Consider the following 21,504-nt stretch of genomic DNA (forward strand, 5'->3'; position numbering starts at 1 on the left):
GAAGGGCTAGTTCCTGTAGTGGGAGTAAAAAATCGCCAGGTGAATGTTGGTTCCAAAGGAAACAACAGGACGACATACAACTATCAGCCAGAAAATTATGATCACCAACCGAATAGACATGCCATATGTGACATGGAAAACAGCGGCGATGCATCGTGGCATGGAAGCAATGAGGCCTTGATAGGTTGCCGAAGGGAGCTTTCACCACATCTGCACACACAAATCACATACTTCCAGTAAATTCCGGGGAGGTGGGGGATGAGCTGTGACACCACACTCAATCACATCCCAGACGTATTCGATCGGGTACAGATCTGGCGAGCTGGGGGCCAGCACATGAATTGGAACTCGCCACTGTGTGCCTTGTACGCTCCATCACACTTCTCGCCTTGTGACATGCCGCTTTGTCATGTTGATGAATGTGGGTGGCGTGAGATAAAATCACTCTCATATGATCTGCAACCAATGTTTGATAATCCTTGGCCATCATGGTACCATAGACGAACAGCACTTGATCCATGGATGCCCACATGAATTTTCCCCAGACATTGGCACATGCATGGGTTATCGGCTGCAGAGGGCCATTGTTAGGAGTGTTTGGAGCGCTGTGTGTTGAGACTCACTTGCACTCTGCCCATCTCTGATGTAAGTTCCGCCATGCAGTGTGCGTGTCTCTGACTAGCAGTCATTCCTCACTACATCTCGCTGCTAGCGCGTCGGCGGATGTATATCGATAGTATTTCCGTGGTCATAATATCCTGGCTGATCAGTGTATTTTCTACCTTCCAATACTTATTCTCCCATGTTCGTCGGTCATGTACAAGTTCTAACTTCTGGGGCACTGATTCTTAGTGTGCTTTAACCAGTTCACATAACCTCATTTGGTCTGCTTCCATTGTTTCAGTACTGTCCTACACCCTTGAAAACAACGTCTGTCGTTCAGTCGTTACTTCTTCCCGCATTTGAATGCTAAGTGTGTGGAACGACTTTTCCACGCTAATTTCCTCAGTTTTGTTGGTAAGTTATTCAGCCATTTCACGACATTACCTGATGCACTTTTCTTTACATGCAGTAAGCTCGTTCAACTTTTTGCCATGGCTCTTGCCTTGTTCCTTATTGACTTTCATTTCTCCCAAAAACAGACTCACAAAACTCTGAATGCTCGTTTCTTGCCCTATGGATCCACCACCTTCCCTTTCGTTTCTACAGAACTGCGTATGAATGGACTCTGAACTTTGTGTACCATCTTGTGTAGTACGAAACCCCTCCGTTAACCAAACGCTAGGAGTTTCAACTTCCCCATTAACTGTCACAGTATCTTGCCTAATGGACGATAAAACTGCTTCCTGCTTACAGTTGCTATTTTCGAAGCCAATAAGCACATCCTGTAATGCCTCCAAGTTGTAATCACATACGCCTTATGCTCCTAATTCCCTTAGTTCTTCACCCAGATCACACTTCACTCACTGCGAACGATTCAGTGAGCGTAGTTCTGAGAACTTCCCCGGCGATCTTTTAAGATCTTGAGGGGTCGTGTATTCTGCCAGATATCAACATCCTTCATACATTACACTTCGACCATGTGACTCATTATCTACATCTAGTGCAATCTGAGTCTGCTCGTCCAGTCACAGGTCACTTTAGTGCCAGGAATGCCCTGAACCTCAGATGGTGGTTCATATGCTTCAAATGGCTCTGAGTGCTATGGGAGCTTCTGAGGTCATCAGTCCCCTAAAACTTAGAACTACTTAAACCTAACTAAACTAAGGACATGACACACATCCATGTCCGAGGCTGTATTCGAACCTGAGACAGTAGCGATCGCGCGGTTCCAGACTGTAGCGCCTAGAACCACTCGGCTACCTCGGCCGGCTCCGATGGTGCACTTGTGTGCTGTTCCTAGGAATCCTGTCGGTGTTGCTACTTGTGGCCTGTCTGGTTGAGTTGGCTTTTGTTGATCTGAAATCATAGTAAAACCGAAACAAGTGGTGATGAGCACCTGCTTGGAAGGTTCGTCCATTGTGGTGGTCGCCTCTTCCTGATGGTTGGCATTGCGGTGAATCATCTGCTGTATTCGGAGAGTCTCCTCCGCAACGCCAACGATGTGTTGTCACTGCGAATGGATGAAGAGGGCCTTGGCGTCGATCAGCATGACGCATTCAATGGAGAGGAATCTAAGCAGCGTCTCTTGCTGCTCAGGGATAGAAGGATTGGGATGATGCGGAAACGGGAGCGTAGGTTTATTTGGGATAGGTGAAAGGGTAGAGATTGAGGAGACGAAGATAGGCAATGTCCTGGAGGAACGAGGCTAGCTTGTTGATCAGCGGTCTCACTCTACCGATGTCCAGATAGTCTCAGCTCCGCCTGCAGCTGCTGCAGCTGGATAAGAACTGCTTCCACTTCTCCCTTCAGTTCAGCTTTTTCTACTGCCATGGCGGCTTTGAGGGCGGCTATTGCGTCATCGATAAAAGTAGACGGCATAGGGCGTATGCCACACTTGTTGACGGCCATATCTTCGCAGCGGTACTGCCCACCACCCCTTCTCGCGGGGTGGTGGGAGGGTGGCGTTGGGATGGGCGGTTGCCAGTTCCTCGAGCCTAGTGGCACTGAGAGCCGCCTCATTTTCACTGGAGGCCTTGCTGGCGGGTCTTCTTCTCCACTTTTCTTCTTTTCGCTGCTCCATCTCATAATGTAGCTGCAACCGCGAAATTTCGCCTTGTGTGCGCCATCGTAGTTGACACACATCGGCGCGGCGCCATGTGTCTTCCTTCAGGTTCGTGTGTTGTGCACTTGCACGCACATCATACACGCCATGTCTTCCTAGCAGCACTTGGCTACGCGTCCATGTTTCTAGCAGCGGTACAACTGCCCCACCCTCTTCTCCTTCTCACGGTTTGCGGTCCCAGCCAATTCGAGCACCTCGACTACCGGGCACTCCACGATGACTGCGAGCAAGCGAGACTTCGGCTTCCCTTTATCTCCGCCTTCCTTTCCGTGTCTAGGCTGGTATGCATTACTGGTGTAAGGTTACCTGGAAGTGTAAGGAACAGGACAAATAAGGGTTGAATACCATTCGCATGAAGAGTTTTGTTAGCACTTGCCAGTAAAATAATTGTATTCATTAGGCCAACAGCTCTTTGCCATACTAAAACGAAACTGTTATTTTAAATAAAAATACTTAAAACAATTACTGATAAACGATTGACAATACATAAAATGTTTCAGTGAGATCAGACAACAAAATCTTATAATGTTAACTCAAATACTTGCTTTCAACTCTTCAAAAGCTACTCATGAGAAGACGAATTGCGAAATTTAAATTTACAACAAATATTTTTCTGTTTCCAAAAATTATAAAAAAATTTTGTGCCACTGATTACTATTGTTGAAATATTTACAGTAGAGACGAGAAGAAAAGCAAGATAATATTTCAGCAATTAAAGTTACACAACAATATCTTCAAAGACTCTGAGAAAACGGTCTTCAAGTTGGTAGTAAACAACATTCCTTTATTGTGTTTGAATAAGACACATAAGTAATTAATGAACTTTACCTAAAATGGGGTTCATTAAAAGGGAACATAAACAATTAGATCTCCTTTATATGAAACTACCACACGTCAGACAATGTGATCGAGACGACTCGATCCGAAATTTCTCAGCGCAGGATGATACATTGGTCACCACACTCCTTTTCTAAGCAATTAGTGGGAAAACGCCACACGTCGCAAACATATCAAATGTACAATGGTATCCTCATGAACAGAGAACTATTTATTAAGTAAAACAAGTAAAATCACAAGTAATCAGATTACACACTGGCATTGCAGACAAAATAGGTGTGAATAGTTGCTAAAGGTTAATAAGGTAAATGGCTAAGGCAACCACCTCCCACTTACTCCTGATACCTGATTGTGAAGCAGACTCTTAGCTTCATATCACACCACGAGGCGTAAGCCGTAAAAACTTACCTGTAACATGAGACGCAAACATAGATGGATGGCAGACACCAACTGTTAGCTCTCCTATGTAAACGCAGGCTCAGCTTGGAATTACAACCCTTGAAAATACATGCAGCAAGATCTGTCCCGGTCCCGGAAAGGCGCATAAGCTTGCGGGCTTCGTATAACTAAAGAAAGTAGCTTGGCGATTTAGTGCACAGCGTACCATACAAAAAAAAAAAAAAAAAAAAAAAAAAAACCTCAAAAATCTTAAATAATGACGAATAAAACATTAAAGCAGTTTACAAAACCCCAAAATTTAAAACACTCCATCAATTACCACCTTTGTCACTATTACCAAATAGAAGGCTCCTCAAATTACATGGCCAGACACAGGAATAGAAAACAACAACAACATAAGGCTGAACCGAATCCGATGTAGAAGCAGCAGGGCGCAAACACGCGCAGGAAGCAAACCAGTCATAATTATCACCCTCACAGCGGAGAGCAAGATCAGTCTTTAGGAATTCCCCAATTCCGCGTGGTCTCGGCACCGAAGCAACGATCTAAAAGTACCAATGATTCCATACTTCTCTTGGATCCTCCTACGATCCAAAGCTTTCGTTTACTTTAAAGCAGCTAAATAGATGACAATGCCGATATTGACGCTCTCCTCCCAAGCAGCTCTCCAAGACTGCAGTACTGCAGCACCGAAACAAAGTTTAGACCACTCACAGAACTGATATACGTGCCGCAAACGTGCACCTTTCTAGAAATCTTGTGATCACTTCATACACCAAACTTGCGTAATTCTTCGTCCCAATCCGAAGTCAGAACCAAGAAACCACTTCTCAGACATTGAATGACCACACGATGACGGCCATCGGGACGACACCGGCCCTCCACACTAGGATCTTCGAGCCCACGGCGTTCCGTCCCCAACCGGCTGCTTCCGCGGGCACACCGACCAAGCAGCCTTGCCCACCGACACCGACGTCGTCGCTCCTCACGCACCGTCCAAAGGTAACTTCCAGCCACCCCCTTCCATTCTCTCACCTCGCGGCGCGTGGGGAAGCCAACTCACCAAAGATATGCTGCGACCGGAGGCTCCAGTCCGAGCTTGATATTGACATAGCGGGGAGTTCTGTGAAAGCGGGTGATTTCAACAACAAAAAATATTTAAATAGCGAGTCATACCAGCTTACTCAGGTCGGTCATCATGAAATCCAGCAGGATAATGCATTTTTTGGGGGATTTCTACAAATTTAAGTGTATGACTACAATGCATCAAATCCACTAGCACAACTATTGGGATAATTTTTAAATCCGATCAGATTTTGAATTGCCCACCATTTCAGACGTAGATCAATTGGCCTATGTCAGATAAATGGGAGAGGGGCAACAGACACATTCCACATCATTACAAAGTGTTGCATTCATGATCTTTGGAACAAATATTTATCTAATCTAATACAAGCAATAACATTTGCTCCAAAAGTGCAAACCTAAGGGGAATGGGTGACCTTGTATGACAATACCCTTTGCTCCAGAACAACAGAGGAGGTTAGAACATGAAAAAGCACTTAAGAGAACAATAGGGACACTAGAGATGAATAGGGGTTTTACGTATCGTATAATAACTGACAGAACCACATATGTCGTTCTTACAGCTTTATTTAAGTTAATAGGCAAAGGTATATAACATGAAGTTTAATACAATACAGAGTATTTATTGAACCCTCAACATGCTCCCCAACCTGGTGGATCGCCAGTGAGATGACCAGTTGCACCGGCGAAGTAATATTTCTTCCATCGAATATTCGAAGAGTTAAGATCCGCACCATTCCATCTCTCCCCACTCTCGTTTCCACGTATATCTTGGTTGCTTATCATCTTGTAAGAGCAAAATGTCTCCCACTATGCGTTTAACCAGTTTCTCAAATCTATTCATAAAATCATGTTGCAATTTTTCTCATAGCTTTGCTTCTCTTCTCATATCCTTCTGCAGACTAAGTCTAGGACGTGTGGGCATAGTAGTTAACTGGTCTCTTGCTAAGAAATGGCTTCGTTTCAGTGCATCTGTTTCCCCACAAGCGATTGGTTGTGAGCTGATAGCGGTTTCTATTTCTGCTAATAAAGTCCTAAATGTTTCTTCGTCTACTTACAGTAAATACTTTGAAGGCTATCAAAAATTTATCTGTGCTGTTAACCTAAACAAGTTCGAAGTGAGCCACGCAGAGTGGCCGCGCGGTTTGAGGCGCCATGTCGCGGACTGTGCGACGCCTCCCGCCGCAGGTTCGAGTCCTCCGTCGGGCGTGGGTGTGTGTGTTGTTCTTAGCATAAGTTAGTTTAAGTAGTGTATAAGTCAAGGAACCGAAGACCTAAGCAGTTTTTGGGACCGATGACCGTAGCAGTGTGGTCCCTTTAATCCCACAACCAACCAACCAACCAAACATTTGAATAATTTGAAGTTCGAAGTGAAGAGCTCTTGTGTTAGTACATGAAAATAGTAACATGTAACATTTTCGTAACAAATTGCCGACGAAAAGCGTTCCTGCGAAATCTGAGCCTGTTCCAGCAAATGGCTTAATATAATACGGTCAGGTGGTAGAGGAGGTTCTCTCTCGCATCCTCGGGCACTTCTGTCTGCCTTACAAGGGAGACAAGTGTGTATGACTACTTTTACTATTTGTCTTCCCCTTAAAATTCAACACTCATCCCGTAATTCAGCTACTACTATAGCAGTTCCTGTCTGGTGTAAGCGTATGTGATTTTCTCGAATGAGAACCGTGTAAATGGATGAGAACCTTGTAAGAGTAGTGGATGCTTTTCCAGTATATTCAAGCCCCCAAAGTGAAGTGGTCGTCCAAGTTGTATGAGTCCATCCTGAGGAAACAGGCAGTAACATTGTATCTTTCACTTTGCTGGAAACTCGATCTTGTTTTTAAGCGCATGGCATTCCGCTGGAAAGCTTTTCTGCTGGGCCATCCCTATCCAACTCCGTTTTTATGATTCTAGTTCACAGACAGTGAATTTACCCTTTATGTTTTCTGGATGTGTTACATTTTGAAAGAAAGGGAGAATCCTTGCCATTATGTGCAACAGTTTCCAATAAGAACTGTATTTCGTTGCGTCAGTGGGACACACTCATTTATTAATAGCTAAGACTTGTTTGCATAGCTTTCGTGTCGCTCGTAATGTGTCACAAGAGATATGTACTTGAGGCTAAGTTTCAGGTTTCTGAGTTAGCCATGGAAGCCCATGCCACTATAACATGGAAGATTGTAATCTATTGAAGTTTCACATGATAGCAAATCAGCCGCATTGTCTATGGTAGGGCAGTCTCTACTGCCATGGCGTTAAAATTTCATGGACGTCACTTACTGCACTAGCAACAAACGTCTGCCAGTGATTTGGATCTCTTCGTATCCAGGCAAGTGCCGCTATATAATCGTTCCACATTATTGTGTTTGCGATGTCAAATCCGGAAGCCTGACATAAATATCGCAGAAGACGTGAAATCAGTAGAGCAGCTAGTAATTCAAGCCGCGGAAGCGTTACCCTTCCGACAGGAGAAATAGTTTTGACTCCCAACCAAGGGGACAATTTATTTTAGTGTCGGATGTTCAAATGTACCCTTTCTGAGGCATAAAAAAAAACGTAAATTTACGAAAATTTGTGATTTTTGGTAGTACAAATCTATCTGTCTGGATACTCTGAATGATGGCAGATGGGTAAGTTGTGATGTCGAAAACTACCGTCGAGGAGCTACGTCGGGAGGCAAGGTCTCATTCCAATGTATGCCTTTACACCATGTATCTTGAAATAAGGTTTTTCCTGTTATGGATATCAGTGGAAGATGCCAAGAAGGTCATAAAACACATATAGGTGCGGATCCATTTTGTAATTTATTGCTAGTGAAACGGCAATCGAAGAGGTTTGAATCTGATTCCGTATCCCAGTCGATGCCTAACATTGTACTATGTTCTTTAACTGACTGCTCTTCGTTTTCCAGTCTAGAATTTGTAGCCCATTTGGTCATTGGAAATTTTACTTGTTGGAACATACGTGACTCCTGATACTATACAGATGTGCAACATTGACTTTCCCGTAGCTGGTAGCTAAGTGGTTAATGGAAATGCTTTTCTCTATAATTATTGTTGCAATAGAATAAATGCTTTTAAACCTTATAGCCAGTTCACGCAACTTTGCAAATGGGAGAAATGGACTACATGTGAGACCAAATGGTAAACGTGTAAATCTGTAAATGGCGACATCATTTGGTGTTTAGCAAATTGCATCTTCTCCCTTCTAGACATAGAACCAGGAAAATCGTGTTAAATCTCTGTCCTTTTCATTCAGTGACTATTGTAAGACTGCTTGACTTCCATTTCCAACAATAGCCTTTTGGTACACCCTGGAACGAATTGAAATTGATACTATTTCAGGCAACAAATTCTGTCCCGAATCTAGTGTGTCATTAAATGGCGTTGAATTATTTCCCCATGTTGAAGCAACAAATACAATTCCCTATTTTCCAATTTCCAGTCTTTGCCTTTTCACTGCGTAGTGAGGAAGGCAGAATACATCATTCGAGGAATCCTGCATGCTGAAGCTTCCAGTGTGTTTACTCTGAATATAAAGCAAAATATGAAGGTAACGCGTGTGACGAAAATGAAGATTACTAGAAAATTTTGTTTTTAACGTCGTAAAAGGTCTTTCTGAGTTGCAAAAAATTGAAGAAAGGATCAGATCGGCCTTTCATAGCTATGAAACTAGCCTTCCTACCTTCTGCTATTGGGAACGCGTTATGAAAGATCTGCAAGATGGCGGCATGTTTCGGTGGGAGTGTTCATTCTTGTTCTTCCTTTATCCCTAGAAGCGACGCATGTCCTTGTCTACGGACGTCGAAACTTCGTTGAGGTGCACGTTCCTAACACTAACATTCCTAACAGTAATGACCAGCACTCACTGAAAGTCCATCCAAATCTATACGGAAGAAGAAATGTCGAATCAGTTAGGCGTATTGGTGTGTCGTCTCTTCTCATTTTCCAGTATCTGTTCTTTCCTCCTTCGAATCAGCAAATTTCAGCTTATGGATGTTAATATCTTGAGGAATACCAGGAAGTGATGAATACTGGTTCCCACTTTCAAAGGAGGAAAAAATGGAGGTATTTTTGGCATAAGCTCCTCTCAGCTTGAAATGAACAAACCTGTGATTTGCTGACGTGAAACATGGACACTCAAGTCTTAAAACAGCTATTGGCTGTCGGTGATGACTCATATTACAAGCTGTTGAACAGATTCGTGTTAATGAAGCTTCATTGGCTCCCAGCGTCCAGTAAAGAGCGTGTATTTTTCAATTGAGTCGGACCTGTGAGATAAACAGTGGCAGTTTGAAGATATCTGAATGGAGGTCGTTCAGCATTAATCTTTCCCACTGAGACTCGCGTTTCTTCATTGCCGATAGATATGCGATTATTCTTGCTGCATTCTTTTATGTTAAGTCCCCTCTTTGGAGAGAAGAAACGCCGATGTGTGGTTTTAAATTTGTCGATCCTATCCTTGATGCTCGATGTGAACATACACTCTTGTGCCCAATGAAGATGTGAATCGCAAAACATGCAGTACTTCGACTGCTCTCATTTCGTCTTTCTACCTGGCTTCTCTCCCGTTGTATTCACCTGCAGTGTCGCAGCTGTGGATGTGAATGTATATGAAACGCTACAACTCAGATTCCATTGGTTTCATGATGTGGCTTTCAGCAATTAACTCTCTGCTAGCTTGAGTAACCCACCGACTGATTATATCTTCCGAAAACGCAAGCAGAATTTTGGATGCTAACATGCAGCCATAATCGTCTACATTTTCCCTGACGGCTCGTAAGGCTTGTATGAGTTTGTTACATTCGATAAACGTTGCGTTTATTGTATCTGTTGACGTATGTGACATAGGTTCCGTAGTTGCAAGGTAATCGAGATGAACCCGAATTATAAGGTTTCATCTCCGTAGCGAGATACTAATAGAGTTTCATTTCCTCATACGAATCCACAGTGTTGGAAATGCTTTCAACCAAATTCTTTGGCTCATCTTCTGAATATCACCGGCGGAAGACGTGCTTGCCTATAGTAGAAATCGTAGGACTGCTGTCGATGCATGACTGAAACTGTCTCCAAAATCGAGACCGCTTCTCCACTTCGCCTGAAAATAACACTGATATGATGGACGGAAGTTTGACATTATGTGTCGCGGTCGTGAGAGTTACTGTCGTGGCAGAAGCTGGTGTCGGATATGTAATTGATGATGACAAACTAACCTTAGTATTTCTAGATGCCCTCAAAACTGTTTACATATTCCTCGCACCTATTGACATCGGCGTCATTGAGTCGGAAAGCAGATCATTAACTGCATCGTCAAGCACTCTCAAATGATCAAACGTCTCTTGCAGTCGACTCCGAATGTGCTCAAAATCTGTGTCTTCTCGTGTATCTCTTTCATCAGTTGCCGTTCTGAACCGTGTTACAAGTGCTCTTTCAGTCTTTTCTGAAAGTATTTGTATGGAGAGTAGCCTTGTATGGAAGTGAAACACCGACGATAAACAGTTTAGACAAGAAGATAATAGAAGCTTTCGAAATGTGGTGCAACAGAAAATGCTGAAGATTATGTGGGTAGGTCACGTAACTAATGAGGAAGTACTGAAAAGAATTGGGGAGAAGGGAAATTTTGGCGCAACTTGACTAAAAGAAGGGATCGGTTGGTATGGCACTTTGTGAGCAATGAAGGGATCACCTATTTAGTGTTGGAGGGCACCGTGGAAGGTAAAAATCGTAGAGCGAGACCAAGAAATGAATACACTATGCAGATTCAGATGGGTGTAGGTTGCAGTAGGTATTTGGAGATAAAGAAGCTTGCACAGAATAGTGTAGCATGGAGAGCTGCATCAAACTAGTCTCTGGACTGAAGACCACAACAAAAACAACAACATAATAATGGACAGGACAACAAATTTCGTTCTCACAGCTTTATTTACATTACTAGTCGGAGATATGTAATACAAACATTAATAAGTATTTATACCCTAAAAGGGGGATTCGAGAACCACAGGGGGATTACAGAACAAGAGCAGTTCGTTCTGAAACAATAGTTGAGGAGGGAAGGTGGATCCCTCCTTGACCCAGAACTGACATTACATGACTGCTTATATCTACATAACTTAAACGACGTACGTGGCGTAAAATAAAGCAACAGCTCTCCAGCAATGAATTTGTGGTAGAGAGTAATGCAGAGAAGAGATGTAGCCAGAGAATGAAATTGGTGCACAGGAAAGGAAAAAGGCATTGCAATCCCTTGGACTCGATGCTGACTACGTAGATAATCACATGAGAAATGTGAACTCTCTGGAGAACAGAGCTATGTACAAAGCCACGCAAAGAGTATGCTGATGTGCCTTCACGAGTTCTTAAATACAGGGACAGAAGAAGCGGAATACGCTGTAGCAGCATTAGTACTGCAGAATATATACGTATGGATTGTGTGTTACGAGAAGAAAACATTGTGGGAAATGTCTTTAGGAAAAGTAGCATGAAGCTCAAGAATAATGCCCAGCAGCAAAAGTTTCCATTTAAGATAAAAGGAAATAAAACAATGACGCTGAAGGATTCATTGCACGTATGTAGCCAGAAATGACTACAGCCAGTAATGCCACTTTTTGTTAGAATCGAAGGTGACGCAGAAGTGCATGAATGTGATGCTGAACTACATTATACCTTTTCGGGTTGAACTCAGTGTGTTGGATAGCCTTAATTTTTGATTAAAAGAAACCTTCCAGCTGTCTTAGTATTTGATGTGGTGACTTCTACTGCAGAGCTCGCATCGTCTCCTGTTTCGAATATTGGCAGTTTCCGGTAACATTTGAAAATGCATTTACTGAAAAATTTTCAGAACGTACACATTACTTCATCTATCATGGATGACTAAGAAATGAGTAACTACCATAAGTGGCTCATAAATTAGGAAAACCATACAAAAACTTTAATTTTTTTAACAAAATGACGATATTTTACTACCATTGAGATGGAAACTTTTATCGTGGAAGATGATGAGGATGTAGTGTTTTAGACAGCATAGGACGAGATTTGAGCAGACAATATCTTTTTTTGCAGATGGTGTCACCTGCGGGAACGTCTTTTCCAATGCTAGAAAACACGAGACATCTTCTGGAGGCCAGCAAACTGTTCATCACGACATGCAAAATGTTTGGTCTAATGCCATTCACAGTGGATACGACAACGGCATCGCTGAAGACATCTAAGAGCGGCTTAGTCATCTCTGTTGTTGCCTGCATGTATCAGCTAATTTCTGCTTGTGGATTACCGTATTTACTTGTCCGTATTACGGAGCGACCATCTTCGATAGATATTTTTAACTTTTTAGTCACTTTAAATTTCTCTGCCTTATCTGCAGTCTCTGTACTTACTGACCACTTATTAAATCGATGCAAATATGAAAAAATGCTTAAACTGATAGTGTCATGTGATAAGATTATGAATACGTACTTGGACAGCAAACCTCAGAATGGAATGGTTGGGAAGATCGTAAAAATGCAGTTATTCGTATTGCTTTTCCCCTATCTATGGGTTTTTATGAGCCTGTTCGCTGCGAATACTAGTGCCTACAGGGTGTTATGTAGTTTACTTACCATAAATACTTTTGCGGTTGGGGTTCTGACGATTTTCAGGTTTTCAAACCTGCAGCTGATTGTGAAGAACAGAACTTCCATTTTCAACATTTGTCTGCTTGGCGTGAGAGACGTAATTCGAGGTACACTATGCAGACGAATACCTGTTTCGGAAAGATATGCATTATATGACAAGGGTCACATTAATATCGCAGGTTATATCTACCTGCCATTCCACATCAGATCCCTGAGGAGAGTACATACAAAGCTTTGTGAGCTGTCTCTCGTAGTGACTTTGGCTCACGAAAACTCTCTGGTGCTCTACCTGGTCACGCAGATACTTTCGGTTGTCTCGCAGCTGTACCTGATTTTCAGACACGACCTGTTCTTCGGCGGCAGAGCACCCTCAGGGGAGAGGTGCTTCTGGCTGGCGTACAACTTGAGCCTACTGTGCGTGATGCTGGTTTCCGCCCACCTCACCAAGACGGAGGCGCGGCGGTCGGCTAGACTGAGCTCCCAGTTGCTGCTCGAGAGCTCCCGGTCGGCACCTGGCGCGGTGGGCCGCGAGCTGCGGCTTCTAGTTCGCCAGGCGACCGCCAGGAGCCCAGTGGCGCTGCTGTTGCGGACGCTCGCCATGGACCTGCGGTTCGTCATCACCTTCGTCTCCGCCGTCACCACCTACTGCACCGTGTTGCTCACCTTCCTGCCGCCAGGTGCGCTGCACGTCATTCCTACATTTGTCTTCATTAACGACGCATACTGAGGTGCGAAAAGTCATAGGGTACCTCCTCATACACACTGCTGGCCATTAAAATTGCAACACCAAGAAGAAATGCAGATGATAAATGGGTATTCATTTGACAAATATATTATACTACAACTGACATGTGATTACATTTTCACTCATTTTGGGTGCATAGATCCTGAGAAATCAGTACCCAGAATAACCACCTCTGGCCATAATGATACGTCTGGGCATTGAGTCAAACAGAGCTTGGATGGCGTGTACAGGTACAGCTGCCCATGCAGCTTCAACATGATATGACAGTTCATAAAGAGTAGTGACGCGTATTGTGATGAGCCCGTTGTTCGGCCACCACTGACCAGACGTTTTCAGTTGGTGAGAGATCTGGAGAATGTGCTGGCCAGGGCAGCAGTCGAACATTTTCTGTATACAGGAAGGCCCGTACAGGACCTGCAACATGTGGTCGTGGATTATCCTGCTGAAATGTAGGGTTTCATAGGGATCGAATGAAGGGTAGAGCCACAGGTCGTAACACATCTGAAATGTAACGTCGACTGTTCAAAGTGCCATCAATGCGAACAAGAGGTGACCGAGATGTGTAACCAATGGCACACCATACCATCACGCCGGGTGATACGCCAGTATGGTCATGATGAATACACGCTCCCAATGTGCGTTGACCACGATGTCGCCAAACATGCGACCATCATGATGCTATAAACAGAACCAGGATTCATCCGAAAAAATGACGTTTTGCCATTCGTGAACCCAGGTTCGTCGTCGAGTAGGCCTACACCATCGAAGGTGCTCCTTTCTGTGATGCAGCGTCAAGGATAACCGCAGCCATGGTCTCCGAGCTGATAGTCCATGCTGCTGCAAACGTCGTCGAACTGTTCGTGCAGATGGTGTTTGTCTTGCAAACGTCTCCACCTGTTGACTCAGGGATCGAGACGTGGCTGCACGATCCGTTACAGCCATGTGGATAAGGTGCCTGTCATCTCGACTGCTAGTGATACAAGGCCGTTGGGATCCAGCACGGCGTTCCGTATTACCCTTCTGAACGCACCGATTCCATATTCTGCTAACAGTCATTGGATCTCGACCAACGCGAGAAGGAACGTCGCGATACGATAAACCGCAATCGCGATAGGCTACAATCCGTCCTTTATCAAAGTCGGAAACGTGATGGTACGCATTTCTCCTCCTTACACGAGGCATCAAAACAACGTTTCACCAGGCAACACCGGTCAACTGCTATTTGTGTATGACAAATCGGTTGGAAACTTTTCTCATGTCAGCAAGTTGTAGGTGTCGCAATCGGCGCCAACCTTGTGTGAATGCTCTGAAAAGCACTAATTTGCATTTCACAGTGTCTTCTTCCTGTCGGTTAAATTTCTCGTCTGTAGCACGTCATCTTCGTTGTGTAGCTATTTTAATGGCCAGTAGTGTACACTCCATTCAAAACAGATTCTAGTCGTCACAGACTTGATAAACACAGGTCATTACGGTGTTTAAGGGCGTCTTACACTATTCTTCCTGCAAAATAGTGGCAAGTTCAGGTAAAGAAGATGTAGATCTGTAGAGATCACGCACCCCAAAGGTTAAATAATATTGAGATCTGGTATCTGTGGTGGCCAGGAGAGACACGATTATTCATCCTCGTGCTCACAAAACCAGTCCCGCACAATGCGATCTGTGTGAGAAGGGGCCTTGTCTTGGAACACAGTATCATCATTGGAGAGCAAACTTTTACAATGAACTGGATAAGATACCCAAAATTATCAAATAATCGCTGGCAGTAATGCGGCCTTGAAGAGTAACCACGGGGCCAATGGGATACCACGATATGTCTGCCCATATCATCAGCGAACCACCACCAATTTTAACTGTTGATACATAAACTTGACCTAAATTGGAAACAGTGTGAAGCAGGACTCATCCCACGAAATGACTATCTTCCGCAGCTTCACAGACCAAGTTTTATGGCCTCGGTACCACGTTTTCCTGTGACAGGCATTTCCATCATGATGAGTGGTTTTGGAATTCCAGTATGCCCTGCAGTTCATCGCTTACGGAGCTCGTGTCACTCTGGTTTGGTGACGACAGGATCTGCGAGTGTAACATTCAGTTCTACAGTGATTTTTGCAGGTGTCGTCCTCATATTTTTCCTCGTAGTCCTCTTCAATGATTGTCTGTCAGAATCACAGAAGACAACTTTAGTCCGTGTTATGACTTAGCGGGACGTTTTCCCTCTTTTGTGTATATGGTATAAATCTTCCATATACCGAGCGAGGTGGCGCGGTGGTTAGCACACTGGACTCGCATTCGGGCGGACGACGGTTCAATCCCGTCTCCAGCCATCCTGATTTAGGTTTTCCGTGATTTCCCTAAATCGTTTCAGGTAAATGCCGGGATGGTTCCTTTGAAAGGGCACGGACGATTTCCTTCCCCATCCTTCCCCAACCCGAGCTTGCGCTCCGTCTCTAATGACCTCGTTGTCGATGGGACGTTAAAACACCACTAGCCTAACCTAACCTAACCTTGGTCATAGAGTATATAGGAAGCCAACAAGTACTGACAGATACCTACATGCCTCCTCTCATCATCCGCCATGCACACTTTAACGGAGGGGCTCACAGCATCAGCGATAAGGAACATCTAAGGGATGAACTACTAACCCTCGAGTTTTGGTGCCAGTGGTTATGGGATGAAACCAGTAGATAAAACTATGGTGACAAAGAATGAAGGCAACAGAGGAGAGCAGAAGGAGGCACAAAATATCGCTCTATAGCCATACGTTCCAGGGTGGGCAAAATTCTCCACCGAGCAGGCGTCAAGCCGATTTTCCGAAGCAGCAACAGAATAAAAGATGTTCTTCGTACCACGAAAGATGCAGCTGAGAAACTACATGCTGCTGCAATTTACGAAATCAGGTGCGAATGTGGATTAGGGTATGTAGCGAGACGAGGCGACCCATCAGCACACGTATAACTGAATACGAAAGGTATATCCGGCTAAAACAACAACCAAGTCAGCGGTGGCGAAACACTAGGATGAGTGCGGCAAACATTGAATTTGGTGAAGCTCGCGTAGTGGCGAAACAACCTTTTACTTTCAGGAGGAGGATTAGAGAGGCAATAGAAATAGGCAGGCGAACCGCCAATATGAACAGAGAAGGTGGGTACCAACTTCCGACATCTTGACTGCCAGCAATAGCAGCGTCATGGAACGACAACTCACGTGAAGCAATACACCCAGGAGCGGGGGAGACTGCAGCGGCCTCAAGTACGAGTACGTAGAGTACTGGCGCGCCGCAGATGGCGCTAGAAAGCAGGAAAACAACGCCACGTCAGAAATGCCGCCAGGTTCTTTATTCACCGATTTCCACCAGTAACAAGCAGTAACGCAAACACCAATGAAAACGTCGGACTTACACTAACGAAAAGAAATAATAAAAACATCAGTAAAGGACTTCCAACATCCCTGTCTTTCATCCTCAACAGCCTACCAGAATTAGATATCAGCCACGTCTGCAGGTATATAATAAATTATTTTGTCATTCAGCACTCTTCCCCCAACATTCGTGGTTGTATCGCCGGGGACGTCCTCCACCCCGTTGGTAGCAGTGACCTCCCAGTCCATCTCACCAACTCCTTCGCCCATTGGCCCCCTCCTGCCCCCCACCCTCCTGCCCAACCGAAGTTCGTCCATGACTACCCCCGCGCCGACTTGGATGCCTACCGGAAACCCTTTGCCTCACAGGTCGAAATCCACCTAGTAAGCTTTCAACATCCCACAGACACCACTCCTCCTTCGTCCTTCCTAAATAAGACCATCCCTGATGCCGTGGAGGCCCACATTCCTGAAATTTATCCACTCTCACCGCCCTGCTCTTCCTCCACAGGCCGTCCTTCTCCGTGAATCTCACAGGTTCTACTGCTCCTTTGTCAGTACCCGTGACCGGGATACAGTCCTCTGCCAACGGCAATTACAACGACACATCCGAAACCTCTTAACAGCAAAGAAACATCGGGACTGGCGCCAAACATGTACACCCCTCAACTCCGCCCTCCCTGTCAACTCCTCAAAGTACTGGTCTACTTTCCACTGCCTCACTGGTAGCCATTCCACCCTGCATTGTCCCCCTCCCCTCGACAACCGCCGCTTCCCTGACGATCTCAGTAATTGTAACTATTTTGCTTTTCACCTCTCCAAGGTCTTCTCCATTACTGATGATCCTCACTTTGATTACTCTCTTTTCCCCATGGTCCTTGAACGATCCAACATATCTGTCCCGCCACTTGCCCCCAGTTTCCAGCGCTTGGTTCAGTTACCCCCCTCATACTCGATTCCCAATGCAGCACTACCCCTTGTCATGATGGTGTCACTGACTGCCACCGCAATGAATTTCCCCCCTCCTTCCTGACTGTCCTTAGTATCCTAATAACATTCTCATTTCCACTGGCTTTCACCCTGTCTGTGGAAAACTTCCTATGTCTTGCTGTTCCCTAAAACCAACAAGCCCCCCTGTGACACCTCTTCCAATTGCCCCATCTACCTCAACTCCATGTTCAGTAAGGTCTTTGAGTTCCTCCTCTCCTGCCATATTCACCATCACCATAACCAGCACCACTTCCTTCCCCTTACCCTCCTCTTCAGCTGACGAACACCTTCTTAACCTTACCAATCTTCTTTCCCTCCAACTCATGTCGCTCTAATTTTTTTTTAGTTTCCTTGCCTTTCAGAACACCTACGACCATGTCTGGCATCCCAGGCTCCTCTTTAAACTCCAGATCTACGTTCTTCCCATCAATTTCGTCCATCTAAATGCTCCTTCCTCTCCCATCACACCTCCTATGTCACTATCCACAATACCCACTCCCGTACTTCCTCTCTCACTGGGATCGTGCCCCAAGGTTCTGTCCTTTCCCCTCTCCTCTGTCTCCTGTATACTGTCAAACTGCCCAAACCTCCCTTACCTGTACATATCCTCCAATTGGCTAATGACACCGGCTTCCTGTCCCATTATCTTACCTTTCAATGGTCCCAACGAACCCTTCAAATACTCTTCGAGCAGTTCACCACCTGCTATTACCAGTGGCTCCTTCACATCAACCCTTCCAAGACCCAGTCAGATATTGTAGCACCCACTCTTTCCGAATCCGCGATTTTTACCTCACAATTAATGGTCGTCCTATCCTCTTCACTCCTACCATGAAATACCTTGGTACCACCCTCGACTGTCACCTCACCTGGACTCCCCATTTTCTTAGAATCCAACACAAATCCCACAATAGGTTCTGCCTCTTGAAACTCCTGTCTGGCCGGACATGGGGACTGCATCATTCCACCATCCTTCACAAATCGTTGAACTACCCCATCCCCTGTTATGCTAGCATTCTACTCCACCCAGATTCTACCAAACCTTCCAAATCCTTGAACATCATGCACTCCATCTCGCCTTCTGTATCTTGTCCTCTGTATCCACCTCATGTCGCACACACAGATCCTCTATTACATCATCGCCTTCCAACATCTTCTCCTTCTCCTCAAACACATCCGCACCCTGTACATCATCCGCCGCCCCAATCCCCTGGCGTCTTCTGCCCCTCTAACCCCAGCCCCTTCTGCCCCTCTTATCATGGGGTCCTGCCCTCTCTCCGTCTCCACACTCTCCATCTCCTAATCCAACACAACTTCCAGCACATACCCCTCCTGGATGATTAGTTTTGCCTTGACAGCTACCCCTCCTATCAACTCTAACCTCCCCCTAGCTCTCTTCAGGGCTCCCTCTCCACTCTTTTACCCTTCCCCTGAGAGGTGTTTTCCTCCCTCCATCTCCTCTCCTTCCAGTGCACCCTTTCTGCATCTCTGCGCTCCGTCCTGACTTGCCTTCCCTATCCATCTCTCACCTCGCCCGTCTCCTACCCCTTGGTGCACCTCTTGACCCCCTTTCTTTTCATCCCACATGTCACTCCTGCCAGTTTTTACTATTCGTCATGTGTGCTCCGTCTCGTGCAACGGTTTTTAAAGTGTCGTGGTTCTGGTGTTTTGAACTGTCACCAACTTTTAACTTGTGCACGTGAATTCAGTGTATTTTTGTGCTGTGCACATCACCAACTGTATTTTTTTATCTTTATGTGGTACAGTAAACATCTCCCAGTAAGTGTATATCTTAACTCCCATTGTCTCCCCTTATTTCTGTTCTTATGTCCCCATTTTTATCGCCTTTTATGTATATCACTCGATCTTTTTATTTGTACTGTCACTCGGCCGAAGAGCAGAACGGTGGACTGTGCCACTGACAGCCCTCCCCTGCCTATATGTCGCCAGGGAATGAAATTACAAGAAAGGAAAGAAATCATTTACCAGTAATCGAAAACACGCTGAAGAAACGTCGGTAGTTTTACATATTGACAATGCAGTCACAAACCCGGAAAAACTTTACTGGCTGCGACGATGGCTGCGGAAGCCTACCCACCTGCCACCCTACACATACACACCCACCCACACACACACACACACACACACACACACACACAAACACACACACAAGCGCGCGTGCGACTGACATTATTTATTCCAACGATGCGCTGTACCAATACAATGCATCGAATAGAACACAGTCATTTAGGGCATGTAGTTTCTCAAAACAATAAGTTATCAGAAATACTAAATACGATATCAAGGCTATCGCAGAAATTACTTACAAATAAACCTGTTAAGATAAGTTGCATCAGTGCGTTAATGATGTGACTAAAATTGTTAATATAGGTTACATCAGTGCATAAAATGATTTGCATCATTCTTTAGTTGCAGGTACTGAGAACGTACAACAAATACGAGTATAAGAGAGTGCCGACGGCTCAACTCGGTGATGTCTGGGCGTTGTCTTCAGGAGGCCAATCCAGGAATTGCACCTTCATGAATTGTTAAGTAAACTGTCTCAGCGATCAATATAGCGGCTGCGAGACTATACCTTTGTTTACAACCTTTGGTCTTGTTCCAGTTTTTATTGGCAAGTAATGCTTCATATCTCTCGGTACATATGTAGTCTTTCATCAAACTGCAGTGATTCATTAATTATTTCACACACGTTGTGACGCAACTTCTATGATTAACCACCAGTGAATCAAGAAATGTATCAACTGATACAGAAAACGTAAATAACGTACACATTTTTCTAAGAATCGAATGTAAATTTACGACTATATATAAATTCTCTGTTCATTATTCATATCCGTAAAGTAATACCTTTGGCTAAAGAATCTATAATAAAGCTCCAAGTGACAGTTGTGAAGCCTTGTTCGTTAATACACAACTTATAACACGGTGTCGAAACCCAGAATCCTGTGTTACGGTGGCGTGGGACTGCAGCTGCAAGACGGAAAACTAGTGCCGAGTGCGACACGTAGCCAGATAGAGGTAAGGGCGGAGACGGCTATAGCAGAGCAGCCTGCAGTTCCATTACATTGGCACAGATGTGAAATAGGGCGCTTTAGTGTTCTGGCAAATGCATACTGAATGAACTTCGCAATTCAAACTGTTCAAATGTGTGCGAATTCCTAAGTGACCAGACTGCTGAGGTCATCGGTCCCTAGGATTACACACTGCTTTAACTAACTTATGCTAAAATCAACACACACACCCATGCCCGAGGGAGGACTCGAACATCCGACTGGAGGGGCCGCGCAATCCGTGACATGGCGCCTATAATAGCGCGGCCACCCCGCGCGGCGATCTTCACAATTACTGTGAAGTTCATACATTGGCAAAGCCCACTGTGCAATTCTTACTGTGGAATCTACATCTATATCTACGTATGTACTGCGCAAGCCACCGTACGGTACGTAGCGGAGGGTAACCTGTACCAACACTAATGATTTCCTTTCCTGTTCCACTCGCAAAAAGAGTGAGGGAAAAACTGCTACCCATATACCTCCGTACGAACCTCCATTTTTCAGTCTTCTTGGTTCTGACGCAAAATGTACGTTGGAGGCAGTAGAATCGTTCTGCAGTCCTCTTCCAGTGCCGTTCTCTAAATTTTCTCAGTGGTGTTCCTAGAAGAGAACGTCATCGGGCTCTAGGTAAGAGCGCCAACGGCTTAACGTGGTACTGTCTGGGCATTGTTTCCGGGAGACA

Source organism: Schistocerca serialis, chromosome 5, assembly GCF_023864345.2.
Source record: "Schistocerca serialis cubense isolate TAMUIC-IGC-003099 chromosome 5, iqSchSeri2.2, whole genome shotgun sequence".
NCBI lineage: Eukaryota > Metazoa > Arthropoda > Insecta > Orthoptera > Acrididae > Schistocerca > Schistocerca serialis.